Source organism: Nicotiana attenuata, unplaced genomic scaffold, assembly GCF_001879085.1.
Source record: "Nicotiana attenuata strain UT unplaced genomic scaffold, NIATTr2, whole genome shotgun sequence".
Lineage (NCBI taxonomy): Eukaryota > Viridiplantae > Streptophyta > Magnoliopsida > Solanales > Solanaceae > Nicotiana > Nicotiana attenuata.
Genome location: NW_017671618.1, coordinates 37,577 through 44,130, shown reverse-complemented (window position 1 = coordinate 44,130; position 6,554 = coordinate 37,577). Strand labels below are relative to the sequence as shown.

At 31.3% G+C, this 6,554-nt stretch overlaps 1 long non-coding RNA gene across 2 annotated transcripts; it reads left to right on the top strand.

Annotated features, from left to right (window-relative positions):
• The first annotated feature begins 2,279 nt into the window (after window positions 1-2,279).
• On the top strand, window positions 2,280-5,794 carry LOC109209334. 2 transcript variants are annotated; one of them, XR_002065329.1, is made up of 7 exons: window positions 2,280-2,641; window positions 2,845-3,033; window positions 3,176-3,271; window positions 4,395-4,519; window positions 4,602-4,661; window positions 5,031-5,150; window positions 5,500-5,794. It is a non-coding gene; the product is annotated as an uncharacterized LOC109209334 (long non-coding RNA). The 2 variants fall into 2 exon arrangements; XR_002065328.1 differs by having other exon boundaries at window positions 5,497-5,794.
• The last annotated feature ends 760 nt before the right edge of the window (window positions 5,795-6,554 follow it).

The window sequence follows — 6,554 nt, the reverse complement described above, 5'->3', positions numbered from 1 at the left end:
TCTTCGTTCGTACTTAATTATCAAATTTGACCTCCGAACACGATCCCGGCTTAATTCCTTGAGCTTTTACTCAGACTTCAAAGCTTCAAATCGCTTAAATTCATTCCATAACATCTATATAGCTCGGAATCGCACCTACAAGGCATAAAACACACAATTAGTGCAAAACACTAGCGATTAAAGCGCAAACTCAATTAAAGTACAGTAAATTCGAGTGTAATAAGCGACTAAAATATGCAATTATAGCCTATCATCAGAAGCCCTCACCTACATTTTCAGAACAAACACAAAGAAAAAAAATTTACATTATTAAAAATATAGTATCTACAATATATCTACATTTTATCTACAATTTATCTACAAATTAACTATAAACTACAATTTGCCTATAATTTGTCTACAATCTGGAGACATTGTATATTACAATATTTTTTCCTGCACCAAACAAAGAACTTGTAGTCAAATTGTAGATATGTAGTAAATTTGTAGATAATATCATAAAACTAAAATTCTAAGCATTTTCGAACTACACAAACCTGCATTCTCATCTAGCACAGTGGCATCAACTTCAAAATCTCTAAATCTGCCATAGTTATCCCAATTCCCATTCAATTTTAGCATTATTTGGATTTTTGACATGATTTCGTGTAGTTGAGAGAAAAAAGATGAAGAACAGATATAGGTTCGACAATTTGAGTACTGAGGACGATGAAGAACAATTTTGAATTCTACAATTTGCATTGCGTTATTGAAGCTTCTGAAGCTCTGCGTTGTTTTTGAATTGTAGTGAAAGAGAGAATTACGCAGCAATCAGATCTCTTTCCGTTTCAAATTTCGAATTTAATGTGGAAAGAATCAAACGCAGATTTTGTGCCTTTTTTCGCGCATTTTAAATGGCAGAATCTGCCTAATTATGGATTGGTATATAAATTGTAGTTAAAGTATGGACTGGGCGGGTAATTAACAAATTATGCATATTTTTGGTAATAAGGTTTCATATATGGTATAGGAAGAAAAAAATCCCTATTATGAAAGGGCTACGTTCATACTATCTTGGAAGGATTTAGAATATGAAATTCAAGTTGATCAAAATTAGAATTTATTCTTGTCATCAATTCTTACATTTGTTGTGTTTTAACTTTCTTGTGTGTCTATTATAATTTCTCATTTAAATAAAGACTTTTAAAAATTATGTCTAATTTGATTCAAAGATATATTTAAATTGTTTAACTTTTCATTACAAAATTTGTAAAAACATTTTGCTTTTTTTTTTTAATTTATGATTACTTATTTTGTTGTATTTATTTTCTACTGTCATAAACATATATAAACGATTTTCAGCGAATTCTAACCTTATTTTATTTTTTAGTATTTTATTTTCATGTATAAAATGGTAAATTCTTTAATATTACTCAGTGAGATAATTTGTACTCCTAAAATTATGTCTTTGAAAAGATTTAGTACTAACCTCAAATGTATTCTAATAAAATAAAAGGCAAGCGGTCTACAAAGTTAGAAGAAAAAGAAAGAAAAAATACTCCTAATTTGAAAGTTGTCGAAACTATCCCATTTGAAATTGAAAGTGCTTATTTAATATTCCTAAATTTAATTGTTGTTGAAAGTATTCAATTCTAGAATTGGAAGGAATTGAAAACTAAAGTCCTAAATATTAGGGAAATAATTAAATAATTATTTTTAAACATTAGGGAAAAAATTAATGACTATTCCTAAATAATAGGAAAATAATAAAAAGATCAATTTGTCTAGTATGAACTCTATCTTAAAAGGGTAAAAAGGGCGAACGATATTTCGCTAAGGGCCTTTGTGCTTTTAATATAGTATAGATATAGATATAAAATCTATTAATATAGAAAAGGAGAGGCAAATTCATAATATTGTGCCAAGTGTCAAAACAAAATATTGACACGTATCAAGTTTTAAGACAAAACTCCAATAAGTTTGGAGATTCAAAAAAATTATAAAATAAAAAATAATAATTTGAAACTTTTAAAACATTAATTTTGCCAGTTATTCACGTGATCATGAGACCCACGTTTGGGCATATCTATTCACACTACAACTCCCACATTTTTTGGACTCCCACGTTTCTTCATCCACGATCATCTATTCAAAAAAATGGACTCCATAGAAATAGGAAGAAAGGGAGAAATAAAATATTCCACGATCCTCTTCCAAGTGGCCATCAAAACCTAACTCGGAACTCTGGCTGAAGTTATAGATTCAGCTTTTGTCCTGCAATTTTCTGTGGAAGTTATTGATCCAGTTTATTGACAAAAACTTCAGCCCACCATTCTATATCTTTCATACTCTATTCTCTTCTTCAAATCAACCGTAACCCTTCTCTCATATCTATACATGTTTATTAATTGATGAGTATGTTTTGCAACTCGACCGGGCAGATGAATTTTAAGCATATGAGTTCTCATTTCCTCAATTTGCGAATGAAAATTACTGAGTTGGGTTTTCACGATTAGGTTAGGGTTTGGCTTTAATGTTTGTGGAGGGATATATCTTTGGGTTCCGGCAATTGAAAGGAGAAAATTGAATATGCCATTGTAGTTGATTTCCCAAAATCCGATTCAGGTGGGATAGTTTCCATGGCAGAACAAGCATTCAAAAGGTAAGATTTGAGGTCAATAGATATATTGATCTTTGTTTTGTTTATTCTGAAAATTTTATTTTCATCTGTGTTATTGTGGTTGCTAATGTTTGCTTCTTTTTAATCCGTTACTTACAAAGGTTGATGCAGAACAAACTTGATGTTTCGCTTTCATTGTGTGACCTAATTGAATAACATTAAAAATCTATCTTTTTTATTTATAGGAATTGGTGCATCCCTTGCTTCTTTCCCAGTGGAGAAACTAAAAACTTATAATTGTGCTTGCGGATGGTAATAAGATCTCCCCCTCTGAATTTGAAGAACTTTTACATTTCAATTCTCTTGCTATTGTTAACCAACCAGCTCCTTCTTCACACAATTTCTCATCTACAAAGCTCACAATATTATGTCAGGTATGTAAATATTTTGTTGATAATATGTTACAAAAAGATTTTGGTTTCTTTCTTTATATGCTAAGGATGCTAAGTACTCGATGCATTTAGAGCTTAAGTGTTTGCCACCCTTTTTTCATTTTTATTTTCCATCCCTGTGCAGGTTCGTAAATTAGTCATTATCTTATGCAGTTTTCCCATTAAATCGTGTTGCTCCTGCATTTGACGCTAATGTCATCAAAAATATAGGAGGCAAGAGGTAACTTTCTTTCACCGCTTTTGTATTTATACCTTTCTTTCAAACATTTGATTGAATTGGAGAATTGATGCAGTGGCACTACATTGGTGCCATTACTATATTGTACTCTATAGCATTATTCTTGTGGGGAAAATGCCAGTATACTTTGCTACGAAGGAAGATGCTTTTCACGCCAATTTTCTTGCGGGAAAATTGTTTTAGATTTTTTGGGTGTAAAAGTAGGCCATACTTTTCCAGTATAAAGAAGTTGACAATCACGCTAAATGTTGTATTGATAAAGAGTTGGGATAAACGAAAATAATTTCAATTGTTTGAATTGAAGATTTCTGTTTGGGAAATGGCAATGGCTTTTATATCTTCAATTACAATTCATGACTCTCTTTCTTCATTGTCTTATCAAAAAATAACCCAAAGGTACCCGCTACCTTTTCCTCTCCAAATATCAACTTTTGCACTTAAATCTGAAATTTTTATGAAGATTAGAAAATTTTATCATCTGGGTTCATTTTCTTTTCCTTTTTTGATTTTGTTTTGGTTCTCAAAGTTTCAGTCTTTGCACTTAAAAGTGTAAATGTGATGAACATCAAGAATTTTATCATCTGAGTTTTTTTTTTCTCCTGGGTCTCAGTTGCTGATTTTTTTACATTGTCACCCAGCAAATGTATCGGCCTCAAACTTCATTGAAAGCATTGAATTTTACCCTGGCGTGTTGGGCTATGAAGTCAATAGTTCTATTATCAATAAGCTATTAGCCTTATCGATATTTGGCCTTTTCAAATTTTTACTAGCCACCCATTTTTCTAATACATGTAAATAGGCTAATAGCTATGGGCTATAGCATCTCACTGTAATTATATCTTCCTTAGAGTTTGCTTGTAGGATTCACGTTTAAAGAATTGTACTAATTGTTCATGTAAAATAGTGACTATTATAACTTTCTTGGTTTGATAATGAAGATCTCTAATTTGGTTTTGTAGTTCAGTTGGGAATACTGGTTCCTGCTGAAAAGGCTATTTATTAATTCCCGCCGATTCCTGCCATCAATATTAGCAATTACTGTAATTTTTACTGCACAATGCACTCTCTGTGTGTCTAATGAGTGAAAAAAAACCCACTTGAATAGCTTTTGCTGTTGTTGGAGTATACAAACAAGATATGGTAAGCAAGATGGCAAAAGAGCTACAAAGTCATGGCATGAAGAGATTAGTAGTTGTTCATTCTGAAGGTTTACATTAAATGAGTCCTTTGGTAAGATTTTCTTTTTTCCCCTGTTGTATTGTGTATATAAGCTTGCACTTGGCTTTATCAATCATGCAATGTGAATTGACAGGATCTGGAGCAGTCCTTGATGTTACACCTAAAAAGATTAAAAAATTCTCCTCTAACCCATGTAAGAATCATTTTTCTCTTCTTCTAGCACAACGATTTTTGGCCCCTTTGGACAAATTTAATTCAAAGTATGTTCTACATTGGGTTGTTGTTATTGTTCTATAATTAAACTGAGATCAATTTATATATTCTCTATTTTATTTATTCTGAAAATTTTATTTTCATCAATATTTAGAGATTGTGGTTGCTAAAGTTTGCTTCTTTTTCATTCATTACTTACGTAGCATGATGCAGAACAAATTTAAAAATATGAACATTCTCAAGTACATCTCAGTTGTTGTTGCCTTTTGACTCCAAAAGAAGAAAATAAGAAGAATTATTAGGTTTCTCATCATAGAATGTAATAACTAATATTTTTGTATCATTGCAGTTGATTTTGTATACCTCGCTGCACTTTATAGAACCTGCAAGAGAGAGCCAATGTACAATCTTGAGATACTAAGGCGTGTGCTTTCAGGTGAAAGAAAAGGGGCCAATGGAATGATGTGTGGTAAGTCATTGTATGTTCTTGGATCCTTTTATGCAAAGTCATTAAACTTCAATAGTGCTCAATTGTCATAGTAAGTGCAGTACTTTGAAGCTTTGAATAATTTTGAAAAATATGACGAATGAGGCAAAAAACTTTTTATTTATACTTTAGTTTTAGTGGCTTAAAATTTTCATATTTTAGAGAAGTGCTTCTATCGAGGATGATGAAAAATAGTCGGTAGGGGTAAAGCTTATTCTATAAAAAAGTAGTTAGGAGTATTTTTTTAGTAGTTACACCTTTTTTTTTTTGTAGGTTATACATTATTTTATACATATTTTATCTACTGACTATTTCTCATTGGTATTAGAAGTATTTGATGCTATTCTGTTGAGAGATTGTCATTGGGTGAGACTAGCATGATAAGCTCGAGTGCAATAAAAGGATGATGAAGTTGAGCTACGGTTTTATTGATTCTCTCAATACTTGGTCGATGATTTGTCCACAAGAAAATCGAGAAATTATGCAATTTTTTTTGGTTGATTATTACTTGATTTCTTAAGAAAATGGGAATACCCTATTTTGGATCTCAAGCATACTTTCAAGGATGACTTTTTCAAGCTATTTTTCGGTCATTATATTTGTCATTGCAAATTTTTTATTTGCTACATGCTGGACTACTTTGAAGGATGAAAAATGATCAAGATTAAAGAAACTATGTGGTTTTTGTTGGAGATACTTAAAATAGAATTTTGTTCGAGTTGGGCGCCTTGATGAAGCTTCGTTTGGGACTGGAACTAAAATTAGATTTAACTGAAATTTTGTTATTGCCCATTCTAAGTCATGTACCTATCGTGCTTAACAACCTATTTTTACCCTTTTACGGCCTTAGTAAGGTTGAGCTGCTTTTGGATTGAGACCCTTTATGGGGAACATAGGAATGATCTTTTTTTTTTTTTTATATATATATTATTTATATTGAATTTCTTTTAAATTTGAGACAAGTTTTATACTTGACATTTACATGAGTATATAAAATGAAAGTTCATCTATTTATTTTTTTATTTAATTCTTTTGAATGCGGTCGATATATATATGTCGGTTTTTATTATCTCTCACCGCACTATTCTTATTTGCAATGATCCGCGCATCGCGCGGGTACGTATACTAGTAAATAGATATAGATAAAGTAAAGATAATCTAACCGTCGTACTTAGGTGACCCTTACAACTTTTAAGAATGAAGGAAATCTACAACCTTAAATGAGCGAAAATGTTCCCTGTGTTATAAAACAATAAAAGTAGAAGAGCAATATTGCAGAGATAAGTAGAGAGAGAATTCTTATTGATTTGGGATGAATTACAATGGAATAGAACCCTCTATTTATAGGGAGAGGTTGACTTAGCCACCAAGTAATAAACCCTAGAA